The sequence below is a fragment of the Podarcis raffonei genome, chromosome 6 (assembly GCF_027172205.1).
Source record: "Podarcis raffonei isolate rPodRaf1 chromosome 6, rPodRaf1.pri, whole genome shotgun sequence".
NCBI lineage: Eukaryota > Metazoa > Chordata > Lepidosauria > Squamata > Lacertidae > Podarcis > Podarcis raffonei.
This window is the reverse complement of record NC_070607.1, coordinates 36,012,461-36,033,575: the sequence shown is the minus strand read 5'-3', so window position 1 is coordinate 36,033,575 and position 21,115 is coordinate 36,012,461. Positions and strand designations below refer to the sequence as shown.

Sequence of the window (21,115 nt, the reverse complement as noted above, 5' to 3'; positions counted from 1 at the left end):
AGGGACCCCTGACCATTAGGTCCAGTCGTGGCCGACTCTGGGGTTGTGGTGCTCATCTCGCTTTATTGGCCGAGGGAGCCAGCGTACAGCTTCCGGCTCATGTGGCCAGCATGACTAAGCCGCTTCTGGCGAACCAGAGCGCACGGAAGCGCCGTTTACCTTCCTGCCGGAGCGGCACCTATTTATCTACTTGCACTTTGACATGCTTTCGAACTGCTAGGTTGGCAGGAGAGAGACCAAGCAACGGGAGCTCACCCCGTCGCAGGGATTCGAACCGCCGACCTTCTGATCAGCAAGTCCTAGGCTCTGTGGTTTAACCCACAGCGCCACCTGCATCCCACACTTAATCCATTAGACATCAATATTTAATTGTTTCCCCCCTCTTTTATGCAAAATTAAGCTAATGTCTCAAATACCTTTGGGATTCTTTCAAAAAATGACCCTAATGAACAACTTATTCACTTATCACATTTATTAACTGATAATTGCAACTATCACTACATTATTTGATTTATCACTTCATACATTAAAAACCCCCACACAGAACACTGTATGTACCAGAGATCAGAACACCAAATGTTTTTTGTTCTCCTATAATAATAAAATATTACCAAATAATAATTAATTTATTGAAGCTATCCTCCTGACAATGGAGCCAAATCAGGGATGGGGACCCTTTGTATCCCCCCCCAATGTTGGAGTTCCAGTCCCCATAAGTTTCAGCCAGCACAGCCAATAGTCAGGGACAATGAGATTTGTAGTCCAGCAACATAGTCACAAGTCCCCCATTCTTTATATAAGAAATGAGGAATGTGTGCTCCTCTAGAGTTTGTTAGACTCCAGCTTCCATCAGTCCCTGCAAGCATGACCAATGGTCACAGGCGAAGGGAGTTACAGTCCACCAACATCTGGAGGACCACATGTTTCCCATACCTGCCTCATTTGGATGCTATCAACTATCCATTTTGTCGATCTAATTGAAAATGCGGATTGCTCAGGTTAAGAGCTGTTACTCAGCTTCAGAGGTGTTCACCTTACACATACCCAAGACATAAAGCACTTTTGTCAGGTTTCTCACGCTTTAGCGAGATGGTACAACATATTACACCTAGGAAGGGGAAAATCCACTTTCTCCCCTGCTGATAACAGCTTCCATGTATCAACCGATTTTTCAAATACAGTCTTTGATAAGGTCTCCTTACAAAGACAACACCAGCAAACATTTCTGATGTGACAGAAGTGCTATAAAAACCCCCGGATCCCTGTGCTTATGAAAAAGCCACATATCTCTAAGCGCTCCTATGATTAAGGTCATTGGACTAAAAAAAAATAAAGAACTTTCTAACAAAGAGCTGAGAGAGGAAGAACACTGGAGAAAGCATCACTAAGTCACACACACACACACACACACACACACACACACACACACCAAACACACACAAAAGGAATTAAAAGACAAATTGTTTCCAGGATATTTTGAAGATGCCTGGCAGTTGATCAGGTTTGTTTTAATGACCACCACCAATCATTACTTTTAATAGAAGGTCAGCTACTTTATATGCCAAGTATATGAGCTCAGATCATTTTCAGTGTAAGCTGCAATAATCACATTTTCTGCTAATGATTCTGTAGGCACAGTCCTTGCCATTAGTCCTTAAACGGTAAAAGCTTTAGAAATAAATATTTGCTAGGTGTTGCAAACAAGCTTACAAGATTTACTGTGGTATGAACACTTGGCTTACAATTAGCAGCTTGCATACGGTGCTCACAATAACATGGAGCAGATATGTGAAAGTTAATACTGTACCTAAATTGCAGTGAGGGATAGAAGGCCACAACATACACTAGATGTATTTCTAACAGCCCACTCAGAAACATGTCGACTCAGAAGCAAATCACCCATGTTATCCTGTAATATGGGTATCCATTTCTTAATCATCCAGGCCCATAATCTTTCTGAAGAATCGAAACAGTAGTTCTGGTCTGCTTAGTTTCCAATGAGTTAACCGTACATTTCCTGGCCTTTCACTGGAAATATCATGACATGTAATAGATTTGTTGTTGTTGTTGCTGTTGCTGCTGCTGCTGCTGTTTTATAACCACCTTTTCCCCTGACAGGGACTCAAGGCAGCTCACAATATTTATGTTTTTTTCATTAAACTAAAGATCTGTACACTATTATTTCTGCCAGCAGCAAGAGAGGAACATGAGAATGGCTTGTATTTACATAAAGCATCAAATGTATAAATATATGCTATGCTCCATTTTGTCCCCTGGGACACTGAATTTCAGCATCTGAAAAGTTCTGCCCTTTTAGAGGAAAGGAAAGAAGATGATCATGACTTCAGGTTCTCTTTTTGCCACTTAACGAAAAAGGAAATAAAAGGCATCTAGGGTGCAAACTAGAGCCAAAAAAAGAGAGAGTTCTTAGCACTGATTTGCTACAGTGTTTACATGGGTTACAAATGATTGTTGCTACCATATGAATCACATTAGGAATTACTTTCTTCAGCGGAGTTCTTACATCTGAATTGACTTGGTAGAGGAAGCAACTAAAGGAAGAAGCTTTCAATAGTTGCCCTGCCATTCAGTGGTGAGGAATGCATGATTTTGTTATCTACGAAGCTGAAGTCATCAGCAATGTATGAAGCTGGCATCCATCATTTTTTGTGCCCAACACCATTTTGTCCGATGCCTGGCTTCATTTCTCCTAGTGCTGCTCCTTCTCAAAACAAGGATGAGCCACACTGGGTTGCATATTACATCAGTACACCAGTAATGTCTAATAACAGTTGGATGGTGTCCATGACTGTTCTGTGAAGTGCTGTAGATACTTAGATACTTTTTTAAAAAAGTCCTGTACTTTCAATGCCACTGTAATTAGCAAACCACATAATATTCAACAGCTGTAGCAGATTTACTGCTATCTTAATCCTTACATGCACATTTTACTGCAAAGTCTGCAGGATATATCTATGAATTTGTGAAGATAAATAATGGCACTTTAAAAAAATACAAGATTACCCTTGCATTTTCCATCAGTTGTCTAGCATTTCATTAGTAGCTCCCCTTCATCTTGCAACTTTAATTAGCAGTTCCAGTCTGGGATTTACCTGTGACTGTCATGGGTGGAAAGTGCTCGCTAATGAATTATTCCAGTAAATTAAGAGACTGAGGGAGTTCTCTACCTGTCTAAGACTAATCCACACTTTTATTAGTGAATACGTTTACTTGTGATAACTATATAGCAGGCCACTGGACATGCTTAGCCAGAATACATTTCTCTTTGCATCTACATTCATGTCAAACTCTGAATTTTGCTTCTATGAGATGACATTAACATTGACAGGTTAGTAAATTAGGCAGTATAGGGCTATCTTTGTTAAACTGAGATAATTATGGCAATGGATTTCAGTTTATATTCCACCTAATATACAGAATGTGCCTGTCACTAACCCCACAAACCAATTACTAAACATTTTGTCCAAGGATGGAACTAAAGTTCAGGAAAGCACCAAGAATGGCAGCCCTGTGGTCTCACTGTCTAGTTATGCGGCAAGCTACAAGCTACTCATCAATCCCTTTCTCTCATGCAGGCCTTCCACATGCTCACCAGACAAGCAGTCTTTCCTTCAAAGATAAAGTGCAGCTCTTTTTTTTTAAAAAAAACACACCCAACAGTTCTGCATCTAGCTAGTGACAAAATAATTGGGCGGAGCATTGTGTTTGCTTTGTGCTCACAGCTAAACCTCTTATCCATGTTTGCTTATCCTTAATTGAACACACTAGGTTGGTGCTTTAAAAGACATATTTCAAGAGACAGCCCTAAGCTTTGTACGGTCGCCATTAAGGAAGGAATTCTATGTAGAACTGTAGGGAACCCTTCTGCAGCATTATGAGCTCCCTGGGGCTAGAAAGACAAATTCTACCTAACCTAATGCCACTTGACTGCAGAACTGTCATCTTCTGCTACCTAATACACATAGTACCCCAAGAGTGTTTTCTAGTGATTTCCCTATAAATCTTAATAAGACCAAGACCAATCTCTTATAAGAATGAATATTTTAAGGCATTTCCCCCCATTTGTTCAGCCAGGGGAAAGCTGTCATGTAAATCAGCAGAACGCTTAAACCGCAGGAGGGATATTTGGTGAAATGCATCTTGAGGGATCGCATCTAAACAGAAACACTTGCTCTTATTAGGAAAGCTTCTATTAATGAAAAGAGAAAGGGCCCAACTCCCTGGTCAGATGCACTAGCATGAGAATAAGTCAGCTTCATAGTAACTGTGACATCAACCAGCAAGTAAAGTTCATGCAAATACCACACATTTGCAGAAGGCGATTGTAAAAATGCACGAAGGCAGAATTTTGATTATAAGATGCAGAGCTTAGAATAAGTATGGGAGGTAAAGTATCATTTTGAAATGTGATGTGTTGCAGCTATGAATTAGAAGCATGAGTGGATAAAATTATCAGCTCAAATCAGAGATATTTTAATCACCTTGCTTGCAATGTGACAGCTTGGTTAAGGTCTAGTCTCCCAAAGGACAAGGAATGTCCTCTGAAGGATATTGATTTGCTCCACTGCACCTTCTTTGACTATTATTACCAATGCAGTTCTTCCAATTAATCAGCTCGACTTAACAGCGGCAGTACACTACAGCCTTTACATGCATTATGCAGATAAGTGACAAAGTCAAGGCTTCCTGCACAATTACTCTAATTATAAACCTTTCTTTGGTCAAGGATTGCAAACAAGCATGCAGTGAGTGCTTTATATATTTGCTGTGAACCATGTTGTTTGTGCTCTTGAAACGGATCCAAGAGCAGCATTTTCCTCTCTGCGAAAGAACTCAGGGGGAAAAATGCATCTCTATAAAATGGCTGTTAGCAGCAATGGCCACATTTTCTCACAGCATACATGAAGTAGCAGTGTGCCAGAAAATTATCCCACATTTTTCCTCAACTCATTATCCATCAGTTAATGAGGAAAGGAATTGCATTCAAAAATCATCAAAGGGGAGAGGGGGGGAAATCAGCTAAATTCTCACGGGTGGGTTTTTGGCCTGCTTACCTTGCTTTTGTTGCAGCCAAGGGATGTCTGCGAGTGCCCCTTCTTTCATTCTACAAATCATCAGCAGCCTTCCCTGCTGCCACACTTCAATCATAGCCCATCAGGAAGTAACTCCTCCCATGAGGCTTTCTTGGATCAGGAAGTTGAGGAAGCCAGGGGCTGGAGAAATGTTTAAAGGAATACCACCCTTTGACACCTTGCAACAATAAGGTAAGATCAAAAGCCTGTACCCACCAAAATGCCAAATAGAGTGCCCTGAAAACAAAGGAGAAAAATGGAAACCTAAGAAGAAGAAGAAGAAGAAGAAGAAGAAGAAGAAGAAGAAGAAGACGACATCTGAGAAACTGGAGGACAGTGACTGAGAAAGCATTGATATGAAGTTATTAAAACTCATCTGGGATTAGCCAGATTGCAAATATGGCCAGGACACATTATCATACCAAAATAATGAAGGATGGAAAAATATTTTTCTACTTCCACTATCGAATGGTAGAAGGAAAATAACAAAGAGAGCTAGAATCTGAAAGCCTAACATCATGGCAGACTTCCCATTCATTCCCCTGAAGGCACATCAAAACTGAATCTTAATTCTTGCAAAGCTGAACAATGAATGTGGCAGGTACAGATAAATACTCCAATCCAGCCACTGCTTCTCACATGCAGAAATGTGTTTTCACATGTGTGTTAAGAAGGTGGCTCACTGGATGAGGGTGGCTTCCTGGCAAGTGTGCTGCTGCTGCTGCTTACCAGGAGATCGAAGGAGAGAAGTGAGGCAGCAGGAAGGTCAATGTGATGCAGGCAGTAGGAGCAGCATATTGGCTCTGCTGGTGTGCCCACACTGCAACAACCTTCCTGCCAATTTGTCCCTCCCATTCTATGTGATTATGAATGCATGGAGGATAATGTCCGAATTGGGTTGGAGTAACAAGGGAAATAAAGGGGTAAGAGCTTGCACATGCCTAACTTTATGTGAATTAATAATCCAATCCAGAATCAATATTTTACAGTCATTGCTACAAAGATGTTTTTGCTTGTGGAAGATTCAAGTGAGGAGACCTATAGTTCAACATCTTTTCAAGAAAAGTTAATTTTGTTACTATTATTTACAGTATACAACAATGGCGATCTGAAATATTTTAGATACATTATTTTATATAAACAAATACTATTTTATTTGTAGTTTGATGCAAAAGTTGTTTAGAAAGGGAGGAACTGTGTTCACTCAGCATATTGCACCACTCAGGAAGCAGGGTTAGTGACCTCTGCATAAGAGAAAACTGTCATGCTGTTCAAATACATATGGGAGCTATATTCAGCTAAACATCTAACAATTGCTTTGTTCATTATTCTGCAAACACCCCATAAGTGTTTCTTACCAGGTAGATCAAAATGCTTACATTACTAACCCGTCAAACTGAAGTGTTGTAACATTTTATGAGAATCAGCATGATAGAAAATAGAGCAGGGCCCCTTGAATAGTATAAGGAAGCTAAATATGGGAGTGTCAGGGTTGGCTTCCATTCACCAAATCAAACAGAGCTGGAGCTGTAAGACTTCACCACATATATCATAGCTAAAGATGGTTGGTACAGTGGTTGGAATCTTGTAATTATGAGAATAATTTATATAATTGGATAAGAGAGAGCAAACATCCGTGGCAAATGGCCTTCTAGGATTCAATGCCTGCTAAATAAAAGTGACAGATCAGGCAATGTAGATCAGGAGTGGAGAACCAGAAAGGCCAAAAGGGTTCCCAACAATCCTCTGTATATGGCCCCTAGGACTCTCCCCAGGCCATGACATGTCCCTCACCAGCCCAACCCTACTGCATCTCTTCCCTTGAGTGTTTTTGCCTTGCTGAGATCTGTCCTTGAACTATGATAATGTACCTTATCATGTGTTTGCTAGTGTGTTTAAAACAAACAAACAAACAAATCCTAACTTAGCCCACTGCCCCCACTGTTTCTAGTCAAGGATTTCCCAAACTTGGGCTTCCAGCTGTTTTTGGACTACAACTTTCATCATCCCTAGCTAGCAGGACCAGTGGTCAGGGATGATGGGAACTGTAGTCCAAAAACAGCTGAATATCCAAGTTTGGGAAACCCTGTTCCAAATCCACCTGGAGAGGCATCATTATCTACCACCAACTTAAGGATATTTCCCTCTCACAAAAGCTATGCAAGTAAGTTCAAAGATCCCCCTCCACTTCCCAGGGACCAAATCCCTCATGTGCTACAGCAATGATTATATTTTATATCTAGTGCTTCAAAGACTTAAGGTAAAGGTAAAGGTACCCCTGACCATTAGGTCCAGTCGTGGCCGACTCTGGGTTGCAGCGCTCATCTCGCTTTATTGGCCGAGGGAGCCGGCGTATAGCTTCCGGGTCATGTGGCCAGCATGACTAAGCCGCTTCTGGCAAACCAGAGCAGCGCACGGAAATGCTGTTTACCTTCCCGCTGGAGCAGTCCCTATTTATCTACTTGCACTTTGACGTGCTTTCGAACTGCTAGGTTGGCAGAAGCAGGGACTGAGCAACAGGAGCTCACCCCATCATGAGGATTCGAAGCGCCAACCTTCTGATCGGCAAGCCCTAGGCTTTGTGGTTTAACCCACAGCGCCACCCGCGTCCCTGCTTCAAAGACTTATCACTACATAATAACCTTAAACTGGGCTGTGTGGTGGGACCTATACAGCTATTGCTTCTGGCAGTAACTTACCATGAGACCAAAATGTAAAGAACACCAAATGTGTTACAAATAAAAGGATGTTTCCAACCTTGCCACGTAAGAGACTTATTTCAGCTAGTGCTCAAAGGGTCGCCACAGCACCTCTCTGAATAAGGCTTGGGTGGTCAACTGCCTGACAGACCCAAGACTACCAAGTGGGAAGGGAAAAGAAAACTGGGGGAGAAAATTATTTGGTCTGCTTTTTACAATGGGCCAACTTGATCTGCCTTTCTCAAGCATGCTTGTGGACTAGAATGCAACTCAAAGTCAGATTTCAAGGCTCCCTGCATTTTGTGTGCACAATAAGTCCACACAAAAATGCATATTTTCCCCAAAAGTTGGGTACCAAATGCATATTTTACTAGTGAATGTATTGAAATGTTTAAAAAATGCATGATTTATTTAAAACTGCAGAAAAGTGCATATAAAATGCATATAATGGTGCATATAATGGAATGGAACAGGATGAAATGTCATTAAGCAGGACAAATGTCATGGAATAGACCTCTGACTGAGTGACAGCGAAATGGAATTGACTGCATATCCCATCCCTAGCTGTGATTCAGTGGTGAACCACATGCTTTATATACAAAATGCTCCAGGATCCACCCTATACAGGCTCAGCTGGGAAAAGATTCCTGACAAATCCTAGAGAGCCACTATTGGTCATTATGTGGACAATACCGAGTTAGGCGGATCATTAGTATGACTCAGCAAAAGCAGTTTCCTATACTCTTTAAGTTTCATCACTGGTAATTTTTGCTTTCATTGGCCAGCTATCAATGGATCATTGGCATCTTTTGACAAGGAGCAGGACTCGCTGTCAAACTGACCTCACTTATATTTGAAGATATACAGTAAGGAAACCCTTTCACTTTCATTCACCATAGGTTGCTTACACTTAAGATTCAGGGCAAAGTTGGAAAGCCTACTTTTAGTTCTCAAGGAAGCATGGTGATAGTGTGGAAATTGTTCTGTTTTTCACAAATTATAAACCAAGGAGACGATTTTATTTATTTATCATGAGTCCATTATAGCCCCAAACATGTGAAAATTATTTTGTGAAGTATTCTTTTCCACAGAAAACAACTGGTACAAGTTATGGGACTGAAACTGCCTTGGTCGCACTGGTTGATGATCTCCGGCGGGCTAGAGACAAAGGTGAGAGCTGTTTCCTAGTTCTGCTGGATCTCTCAGCGGCGTTTGATACCATCGACCATAACATCCTTCTGGACCGTCTTGAGGGGCTGGGAGCTGGGGGCACTGTCATACAGTGGTTCCGCTCCTTCCTCCTGGGCCGTGTTCAGAAAGTGGTGGTGGGGGATGAGTGTTCAGACCCCTGGGCTCTCACTTGTGGGGTGCCTCAGAGTTCTGTCCTCTCCCCCATGCTTTTCAACATTTACATGCAGCCGCTGGGAGAGATCATCAGGAGGTTTGGGCTGGGTGTTCATCAGTATGCGGATGATACCCAGCTCTACCTCTCTTTTAAATCAGAACCAGTGAGGGCGGTGAAGGTCCTGTGTGAGTGTCTGGAGGCGGTTGGAGGATGGATGGCGGCTAACAGATTGAGGTTGAATCCTGACAAGACAGAAGTACTGTTTTTGGGGGACAGGAGGCGGGCAGGTGTGGAGGATTCCCTGGTCCTGAATGGGGTAACTGTGCCCCTGAAGGACCAGGTGCGCAGCCTGGGAGTCATTTTGGACTCACAGCTGTCCATGGAGGCACAGGTCAAATCTGTGTCCAGGGCAGCTGTTTACCAGCTCCATCTGGTACGTAGGCTGAGACCCTATCTGCCTGCGGACTGTCTCGCCAGAGTGGTGCATGCTCTGGTTATCTCCCGCTTGGATTACTGCAATGCGCTCTACGTGGGGCTACCTTTGAAGGTGACTCGGAAACTACAACTAATCCAGAATGCAGCAGCTAGACTGGTGACTGGGGGCGGCCGCCGAGACCATATAACACCGGTCTTGAAAGACCTACATTGGCTCCCAGTACGTTTCCGAGCACAATTCAAAGTGTTGGTGCTGACCTTTAAAGCCCTAAACGGCCTCGGTCCAGTAGACCTGAAGGAGCGTCTCCACCCCCATCATTCTGCCCGGACGCTGAGGTCCAGCGCCGAGGGCCTTCTGGCGGTTCCCTCATTGCGAGAAGCAAAGCTACAGGGAACCAGGCAGAGGGCCTTCTCGGTAGTGGCGCCCGCCCTGTGGAATGCCCTTCCAGCAGATGTCAAAGAGATAAACAACTACCTGACATTCAGAAGACATCTTAAGGCAGCCCTGTTCAGGGAAGTTTTTAACGTGTGATATTTTACTGTATTTTTGGTTTTTATGGAAGCCGCCCAGAGTGGCTGGGGAGGCCCAGCCAGATGGGCGGGGTATAAATAATAAATTATTATTATTATTATTATTATTATTATTATTATTATTATTATTATTATGGCACACTAGATTCCAACAGTAAATCATTTACACATCTTTAGTAAGATGAACTGGGAGACTGACACACACAATTAGTGATAGTCATGCGTATTCAAATGCCTCTGTTAGATGGACAAAATCTGAATCATAATAATGCAGCAGGAAAGGAGAAAAAGAATATTTGAGCTGCAACGTGCATCAGCATAGGTGATAGGTAAATATCAAGTAATGTTAAATCTGACTTGATGGACTGATAAAATAAGCCAGCACTTTCAGTAAAGGGAACGTCACAATAATTACCCAAGCCTTCCCTTCTTTGTGACATTCAGCAGCACATGCAAACTTTCTTAAATATAAGGAAAATTATATTCAAATACCAATATTCCTTTATAATCACTGTAGAGGAGCACTCAAATTATAATAATGCCATCATGACACATCTCAGAAGGGGGAAAACTGCTTCATAATGATAAATGGCATGACCTTCAGATCCTAGTTGCCGAGAAAGGGCCTGCATGCAGCCACTCATACATTTATTCAGTATCCCTAAATGATATTATCCAATTGATTAGGCCTTTCTGGATGCTGATCTCTGCCTTCCACTTATGCATAGCCATGAGAAATATTTACTGGCATATCCAAAGTATTTTCATGAACAATTGTGGATTTTTGTGTGTGTATATGTCATGTCAATTTATGCCATTACCAGAATTCAGGAGCAGAAATTGTTTTTGCTTTTAAAAATGATTGTATTCTAAAACAGGTTTAAAGCGAATTCCCATGAACTATTTGATTAATTGTAGGTGCCCATGGTGAAGTAGACATGTTCCCACATATGACAAGCCATCTATTTGCATCAGTGAAACACTTCTAGAAGTATTGCTGAGGTTCTAATCTTCAAATGATCACCGGTGGACCCTCATTGCAGCACCACTGCAGCATTGTTACCACTGAAGAACTTATGACTGAGTATATTCTAAGCCTAGGAATTTGTTTTCAGTGCCAAAACTGAACTGAGTTCACAGTCATTTCACACAGAAGGCTAGCTTTCTTCATTTCAACAGCCTAATTCATGTGGTGGGGAGGGGAAGCTATGTTGTGGCAATCATTTAACAGCTGGAAGTCAGAAATCTTTAACGTTCTATCACAGCAGAGATAGCCTGGCCTCCATAATTCGTAGCACCTTGCACTTCTGCCTCTCCATCCCAGTATGCAGCAGTGACTTGGCCCGAGGGAGATGAAGTAAGTGGCGCAGCCATGCCACCCCAACCGCTGCTGCAGTGAAGTGAGCTGAGCTCAGTTCCCTCCTAAACTGAGCATGTTAAAAATCAGGAAACCTGAGAACAGATCCAATCAGCTGCCTTGCACCTTTTCTCAGTGTTCCAGGCAAGCTGTATGCACTTAGACAAAACAAAGTAAAATCCAGTGCTGTATATATACTTATTATTTATCCATGAATAAAAGACATGGACACAATTTTAAGAGAGTCAAAAAACCTGTTCCACATGGGGAGGGGGAGGTTCCATGATGTCACCAATCACACCCAAGCATAAGTGTGCACAGTTGCTTTATGCTACAAACACTGAGAACCCAGAGACAGAAGTTGGTGCATTTGAACAGAGTGTGGTGAGTGTGCTTCTGTACTAGTTGTGCTACTCAGATTGTGCACACCCTCAGTCGAACAGGAACAGGAAACATATTCCCCATGATTGCAGTCCTCTACACATTTTCCTGGGACTAAGACACATTGAACTCAATATGACCTTCATTAGGGAAGATATGTGTAGCATTGTGCTGCTGATTTGACAAAAAATTCACTTGCAGAGGGCTGGGCTAAAATGCTAAAATCAGTGACATATAAAAATTCTCTAGTGCCAAAAGATTTCTTTGGCATTCTTTTTCCCTTTGTGTAGTCCCCAACATTTTTCTTAATATTTAATCTATCTCACCAGTCGCCTTATTATCTTTTTACTTGTCTCTGCGGTCCTTGCACAAAATCTTAAGTATTATGTTTAGTACTTTCAAGCACTGTGGCCTAGTTTCATGTACTTGCACCATGATTTTCAGATAAAACCATCTGCAGATCTCCCCCCCCCCCTTCTGTATTGCATAGTCGTTTAGAAATAGTTTGATATGTCAGTTTGCTTTCACCATTCAAATTTTTTTCCCCTTTGTTGCATTGGGCAACTGCAAAAGCCTTTCAGCAGCTCCATACAACTGAAAATATCCAGGAACAATTTTGAAAATAGGTGTCATATCCACACAGCCTACGAACCATTTTGAGAAAATGCCTAGCGCAAATCACAAAGCAAATTGGTTACAGTAATGGACAGAAACAAGGCAGTAGCAGAATGAAGGGAAAGTGGTGGATTTATTCATAAAAATATATAGATGTAGCAGCAACTTTTCACCATATGTGGTACACAGGTAACACTACACAACATAAAAGCAAAACAATGGAAATGGAACAAGTCCACAGGACCTAGTGCTCAAGTGTATGTTGTTTAATTTTTTTAAAAAATAAAATGGTCTGAAATTTTGTGATAAAGCTAAATTTTAAATAGGATTAACTGATAGGAGTAGTGTATAATGATAAAGTCATGTGTGCTCTATCTTATAGGCAGGCAGGTTCAAATTTGCTCTCTTCCCGACCTTCTTCCTTTTGGTATGTCCACACATTTTTTATGCGCCTAGCTATTGTTCAAAGCCACAAACAAAAAAATCTTTTCCTAAATAACAAAAGCACTTTCCTAGGCCTTGTTCACACATAACTATGCATTCATTAAACCATGGCAAAAGGGGAATCAGTAGCCAAGAAGGCTTAAGAAGACCTGAGTGCCCATGATTCCTGTCTGTCATTAATGTTTCTGAGTATGCTTGAGGCATTTTATTGAAAAATGAAACTCTTGTGAACAGGTAAATAGGAACTACAGTTTTGGGAATTCTTACAAGCACTGGACCTCCTAAGTATGCTCAGGAGCCTTGAAGGCGGTAGGAGACCAAGGTTATGATGGATGGACTTTTGGATGGTTTCCCTTCTCCTTATCAATTCGTAATTTGGGAACATGTGGAAAAACATAGGGAAATGCGGACCAAACAAACAAAAAATCAATAGGGGAGGTCCCAACATTTCGCTCTTTCTTAATTGCAGGGGGTTGGACTAGATGACCCTTGGGTACCTTTCAGCTCTACAATTCTATGATTCTATGATTCATTTGAGAAGCACTGTGTGAAAAAATCCCAACAAAATGTTTTCTCCAATAAACCTCAAGTCAATTATGAAGCAAGGCGAAAGATTTCTATCACTGCATTTTACCTGTTGGTGGCCCAGCTATGCCCAGTCTAAAATCTATGCGGAGCTCCAATCTGCACAGCGATTTTGAGCATCAGACTGACAGAATGTTTTCATATATTTAGTGTGCAAATTGTTCATTTGAAAGAATCAAACAGCCCACATTCTTTTAAATATTCAGCCACTGAAGCAAACTGATGCTGGTGGTGTTTACAAAAGCCATTACAGAGCAGTCTGATAATACATTTGCAAAGTACAGTATCTTGATGAATAATTCAAAGTAGTTCTATTTAATATACACTGATGAGAGAAGATGTCTTAAATTATTGTACCACTTCCTGTTATTGTGTGTAAGAGAGAGGACGAAGAGTCTAAACAACAATGAAGACTGCAAAACATACATGGATTTATTATTTAACTAATATGGCCAAACCTGCTTGCATACTCAGGTGCTGACCCCTCCCCGTCCCCACCCTAACTTTATTGGAGAAAAACCAGACAAAACAAAATACTTTGAGTCAAATAAGGCCACATCTTTATTGCTTACAGATGTAAGAAGGTTAGCATAGGCATTGGGTATAACCATTAACATCTAACGTGCCTGCTGGAAGCATTTATTTTGGGGTCAACCCTGAAGTGAGGAGGTCCTATGACTTACACCAAATAGGACTGTCCCTGTGGGATTGCTGCCTTGAGGAGTACTATGGCCCTAGCCCCAGCCTGGGCATCTGGACAGAAACAACTCCTCTGGGATCCCTTTAGCAGGATAACCCATATGTTTGGAAGGACAGGCAAAGGCTACATACAACCTCCCATTCAACCAAGACTAAGGCTTACCCAATGCCTAAACTGCCAGAAGTTGTGATGATTACTTTGAGGTAGCCAAAACCACCAGACATGGGATGGAAAAGAATTCTGTCCGGTCCCAAATAAGGCAACTAACATTGTCCATAGCAAGGTCAAACACAGTATACTATTGACAAAAACATAGGGAGGGGTGGGCAGGAGATCCAACAAGGAACTGCATGGGAGGAATAGGTAGGTTGCTTTTTGTACCCAAGGAGTGGACCCAAGTGAAACCTGCTGGCTCGGTTGACCCACCCCCTGGGAACAGCCCACCCCTCAGACTGCTTGCCATTGGCCTATTGAGCAGCCACGCTTGAATCCGAATTCACAACTGGCATAGAGGACGATTTAACTCCATGCTGGCCAGGAAACCCCCACAAGCAGCTGTCTAATGTTGGATTGCACCGGGTGAGCCAGTACTGGCCTGCAACTCTGCCACACATTTAAGCATGATAAGTGGTTGTGTAGGAAATTTGAAGAAACACAATTAAAGCAATGTATTTCCAGTTTAAAAAGGAAAACTTCTTTTTAAAAATAAAATAAGGGTTCTTCTTCAGGGAATCCTAACTGCTACCACAGAACATCACTCAGTGAACTCAACCATAACACCAAAACTCTATGCATCTAGAAGGGTAGGAAGAGGCAGTGTTGCACTCATAGGGGCAGGGATGGGCTGAGGGAGCTCCAAGGTGGAGGATTCACAAATGCACACATGCCTGGGAGACTCCCACTGCCAACCTGGAGGTCTCCCAACCTTACTGCTTCTGTCTCATCCTTTTCTTGTCCCAGTGAGCACAGTGCCACCACTATCAGGAGCATCAATGTCTCTGTCCTTTCACAAGCTTTCACACACCTAAACATGCACCTAAGCAATCTGGAAAGTAAACAAAACATGTCTCCTCCATATTGGTCTCTACAGCCACAGCAGGTGCTGGAACCTTCCAAAAATTGGACATAGCAACAACAACATAATTTGTATACTGCCCTATACTCAGGGAGGTTCACAGGATAAAATCACAAAATAAAAACACAGAATACATAATCAAAACAGAAACAAAAAACAACTCAAAGGCTTTATCTCCAAAGGTGCACTCCTCCATTTCCTCCATATCAGTGATTTATAAAACTCACAATATTAATTTGCCCTGAAATCTGCCTGGTCGCGCTGGACAATGATCTCCAGTGGGCTAAGGACAAAGGTGAGAGCTGTTTCCTAGTTCTGCTGGATCTCTCTGCAGCTTTTGACAACATCAACCATAACATCCTTCTGGACCATCTAGAGGGGCTGGGAGCTGGGGGCACTGTTATATAGTGGTTCCGCTCCTTTCTCTTGGGCCATGTCCAGAAAGTGGTGTTGGGGGATGAGTGTTCAGACCCCCTGGGCCCTCACTTGTGGGGTGCCTTAGGGTTCCGTCCTCTCCCCCATGCTTTTTAACATCTACATGAAGCCGCTGGGAGAGATCATCAGGGGGTTTGGGCTGGGTGTCCATCAATATGCAGATGATACCCAGCTCTACCTCTCTTTTAAATCAGAACCAGTGAGGACAGTGAAGGTCCTGTGTGAGTGCCTGGAGGCAGTTGAAGGATGGATGTTGGCTAACGGATTGAGGATGAATCCTGACAAGACAGAAGTACTGTTCTTGGGGAACAGGGGGTGGGCTCGTGTGGAGGAAGGACTCCCTGGTCCTGAATGGGGTAACTGTGCCCCTGAAGGACCAGGTGTGCAGCCTGGGAGTCATTTTGGACTCACAGATGTCCATGGAGGCGCAGGTTAATTCTGTGTCCAGGGCAGCTGTCTGGTATGCAGGCTGAGACCCTATCTGCCCACAGACTGTCTCACCAGAGTGGTGCAGGCTCTAGTTACCCTGCTTGGACTATGACAATGCTCTCTACGTGGGGCTACAACTAATCCAGAATGCGGTAGCTAGACTGGTGACTGGGTGTGGCCACTGAGATAATAGAACACCGGTCCTGAGAAATCTGCATTGGCTCCCAATACGTTTTTGAGCACAATTCAAAGTGTTGGTGCTGACCTTTTAAGCCCTAAACGGCCTTGGTCCTGTATACCTGAAGGAGCGTCTCCACCCCCATTGTTCAGCCTAGACACTGAGGTACAGCGCCGAGGGCCTTCTGGCAGTTCCCTCACTGTAAGGTTACAGGGAACCAGGCAGGGGGCCTTCTCAGTAGTGGCACCCGCCCTGTGGAACACCCTCCCATCAGATGTCAATGAAATAAGCAACTATCTTTCTTTTAAAAGACATCTGAAGGCAGCCCTGCTTAGGGAAGTTTTTAATGTTTAATGCTGTATTGTGTTTTTAATATTCGGTTAGGAGCCACCCAGAGTGGCTGGGGAAACCCAGCCAGATGGGCGGGGTATAAATAATAAATTATTATTATTATTATTATTATTATTATTATTATTATTATTATTATTATTATTATTAAAACACAGCACGGTCCATCCAAACAGGATTGCAATAAGCATAGAAAAGCTTTAGAAAATCTCAACCAACCAACCCCCCCCCAACTAACCCAAACAGAAGTAAGCATTAGCATGCTTCTGAAAACACATGTAAGTCAATAATTCAGTTTTCCTTCTTTTTCCTTATTGCCCCTTTTACTCATTTTGTACTGTCTGTCTCAGCAAAGTCTTACCTATCAAACACAGTATACAGATTATAATATTAAAGAAAATGCAGAAAAAAATACAAATAGGTTGAACACATCCATATACAATATCAAGCTTAAGAGTGAATATTCAATGCTGTATTCTTAGATGGTCAGTTATTTGGATATTGTGCATGTATGCAGCCCTCAGTTCTAATCATTGTTATACTATCCTCTGTGTAATAGTCATTAACACAGTTTCCTTGTTTCAGCTGTCCAAAGAACATATCCAGTGAAAATGCTTGTACGAATAGTTGATTGGGAGGTCTTGCACAGAAAACAAATTTCCCCTGAAAGACTGGACTATTTGCTATAAGGAAAGAGACAGGGAAAGTGTACTGGAACATGTGGGATAATGCTTGCTGTGATACAGTATTAACCAACCTCCTTACAAACAAATCAGAATGAATGCTCATCAAATAGCCAACATGATCATATTCTTCCTGCAAGGAAATAAAGATGAATGCTCAATAAACTGGTCCTCTGGAAGCATTCTATGTACTTCATTTATGGTCAGCTGGAAACTGAATGCCACTGCTTTCTCTCCTAACAGTTGGCTGCATCCACAGGCAATGCTAAACCACACAGCTGGGAGGAGACCTTCTGCTGAGATAAATTTCACTTTCAAAGAATGCCAAGTAGTCTTTAAGATGTTTTAGTTAGAATCATAGAATCTTAGAGTTGGAAGCGACCCAAGGGTCATCTAGTCCAACCCCCTGCAATGCAGGAATCTCTGCTAAAGCAACCATGGCAGATGGCCATCCAGCTTCTGTTTAAAAACCTCCAAGGAAGGAGAGTCCACCACCTCTCGTGGAAGTCTGTTCCACTGCTGAACAGCTCTTATTGTCAGAAAGTTTCTCCAAATGTTTTTCTGGAATCTCCAAAATCTCTGGAATTTCTTGCAGCTTGAAGCCATTGGTTTGAGTCCTACCATCCAGAGCAGGAGAAAACAAGCATGCTCCCTCCTCCATGTGACAGCCCTTAAGATATTTGAAGATGGCTATCAAATCTCCTCTCAGTCTCCTCTCTTCCAAGCTAAACATACCCAGCTCCTTCAAGCGCTCCTCATAAAGCTTAGTTTCCAGACCCTTGATTATCTTGGTTGCCCTCCTCTGTACACGTTCCAGCTTGTCAACATCCATCTTAAATTGTGCTGCCCAGAATTGGACATAGTATTCCAAGTGTGGTCTGACTAAGGCAGAATAGACTGGTACTATTACTTCCCTTGATCTGGACACTATACTTCTGTTGATGCACCCTAGAATAGCATTAACTTTTTTTGCAGCTGCATCACACTGTTGACTCATGTTAAGCTTGTGGTCCACCAAGACCCTTAGATCCTTGTCACATGTACTGCAAGTAAGCCAGGTGTCCCCCATCCTATATTTGTGCATCTGGTTCTTCCTGCCTAAGTGCAGAACCTTACATTTGTCCCTATTGAAATTCATTTTGTTAGCTTGCGCCCAGTTTTCCAATTTGTTAATGTCATTTTGAATTCTGATTCTGTCTTCTGTGGCAATAGCTACCCCTCCCGGGTTGGTGTGATCTGCAAATATGATGATCATCCCCTCAATTCCTTTACCCAAGTCATTTATAAAGGCATTGAACAACAATGGGCCCAGACCAGAACCCTGTGGCACCCCACTTGTCACTTTTCCCCCAGGATGATGAGGAACCATTAATGAGTACACTTTGGGTTCGCTCAGTCGACCAGCTACAAATCCACCTAACAGTTACCTCGTTCAGCCCATGTTTTACCAGCTTCCTCATGAGAATATCATGGGGGACTTAGTTAATGTTTTTCTTTGTTGTTTGTCATCCTGGACTCCTTTGGGAGGAAAGGCAGCATACACATTTAAACAACAACAATAACAATGATGGTGGTGGTGTATTAATCTTCTACATGCTGGGAATCACTGCAGTTATGAAAACACACTCTTCTGTGTTTCAAAACAAGGCAAGTACAAACCAGGAGTGATGGAGCTGACTTGTTTAACTAAGCCAGGATTCTCAGATTATATATATATATATATATATATATATATATATATATATATATGGAATGAACTAATCTCCTCTTGCCCAAGCACAGCGATTGTTGCCATCCATTTTATCCAAAATAGAGTGATATTAAGTAGCTCCATAACTGTTGCATGTATCTTATGTGCATACATTTGTTTTTATACCCCTTAGGTTGAGCAGACAAATTAAGGCAGTGGTATTCAAAACATTTCTAACTTCAGATAACTTTTTCCATATCAATTCATCTGCCAAAGGCACAATCACATGACAGAGGGCTCTGAGGTGCACTTGGTGTGTACAGAGCACAGGAACTCACTGTTGCCTTGAGTGAGGTGAGTACATCATCCCAAGCACACTCAGTGTTATCCTGCTATACATTTCAGGGAAAGATCTAGAGCATGGGCAAGCTATCATCCAGGGAAGCTTGTCTGCTATTACTGATCTTCTCACTGAGGAGTCTCTGATAAGTTTCCAAGAAATCCCAGGGTTCCTGAAACACAGTTTGAAAATCAGTGATCTAAGGTCACCCACTACCACCTCTGATACTTTCTGGATAAAATCCCCAGGAATATTTGGGATGTTACTTGCAAAACTGCAGTTGCTATTGATCTTGTTTGGAAGATAGGAATAAATTCACTCCATCTGAAAGCTGTAATGCTAATGACATATTAAATAACAGTCAAGAAATCTTATGATTAGATGTACACATGTAAGCTCTTTATATAATAACTGAACAAAGGTCCGTGCTAAACGCTGTGCAGATATCAGGTTTCTAATACCATCATTTGAATAAAACCCATAATAGATGGGTAATTTTCAGAATTATAAGTATGTTGTTTCCACAGCTTGGCAAATGTTTCCTCGAGCATTAATAGCTTGGCCATGGTAACAATTAACACTGAACTAAGATATGCAGAGAGATGAACTCTTGACCTACTGAGATAGTAGAACTAGAGGGTTATTTCAATTATCTACAATTTAAAATGTCATTTATCCAGTAATGTTAATTATTTACACTGTTCCTAAAATCTTATCAGTATGTGCCATGGATTTCTTGTTCCCTTGAAATATTTAAACACCCACTCCACTCAGCAAGATCCATTACGTGCTGTTTATCATGGAAATTGCTGTTTAAATATCCCCTAAAAAATACACACATACAAGATTAATTTTATATCTGTCATTTGCTTTGAGAGGAAAAGGAGAAAGAGAAGAGAAGCAAATTGTTTACAAATAAATGATAGAATTTCAGTAAACTTCAGCGTTTTTTCTTCTTCTTCTTCTTCAGAAAAATAAAAGCAGCATTTGGGGTTACAATGCTTTTTTTTCTCCAGCAAGGAGCTCAGCTCTGTCACCTCTCAGGTGGGTGCCATTGCTATCCTAAGAGAACAAGGGAGAAGTTCGTGATAAGTTCCGGCACCTCTTTTTCCAGAAAAATAGCACTGTGGGATGTATGTGGGTTTTTTGCAGCGTAGGTTGGAGATTTCATCCATGCAGAGATCTAGGAACATCAAAGAACGTGAGTGCATTTCCACATAGATCACACTGCACAATAAAGGTCAAGAACCAAGGTTGGTACTCTCTCTCAAGCAAAGTTTTGAGAAAGGACTGCAGATTATATATTTTGTTTTGGAAGGCAATCTATGCAGAAAGACTCAAAAGAAAATCGATCACTAGCTTTTGCCTGCAAGACAAGTTCAAATGTTATAAGCCTATAAAATGATTCTGAATACACCAAAAAATATATTAATATGCACACATATACATACTAGGACCATTAGTATATCTGTGTAAAATATAATGGTATCTATACATGGAGTGTCTGTAGGGCCTTCTTGGCTCCCACAAATGGAAGGAGGGCAGAGGGATTTTTGTCAATTCCCCCTTGCACTCACTGGAAATCTTCTCTGCAGGCTTGAAATAACTTCATAAACAGCACAATGCAAGGGTTTAGAGGCAAAATGAGCAAAAAAAATTGCTCCCTTCTGATCACTAAAGCTTATGCTGAATCACAGTCCTTTCCATAAACAAAAGCACTCCATCTGTGAATTAAAGGGTTTTGGTCAATCT

General features: G+C 41.8%; 1 protein-coding gene across 2 annotated transcripts in view; it reads right to left on the bottom strand.

The window, feature by feature from the left end:
• Positions 1-21,115, bottom strand: part of NEGR1 (neuronal growth regulator 1) — a 453,778-nt gene that overhangs the window by 411,991 nt on the left and 20,672 nt on the right. The gene's annotated exons all lie outside the window — the stretch shown is intronic.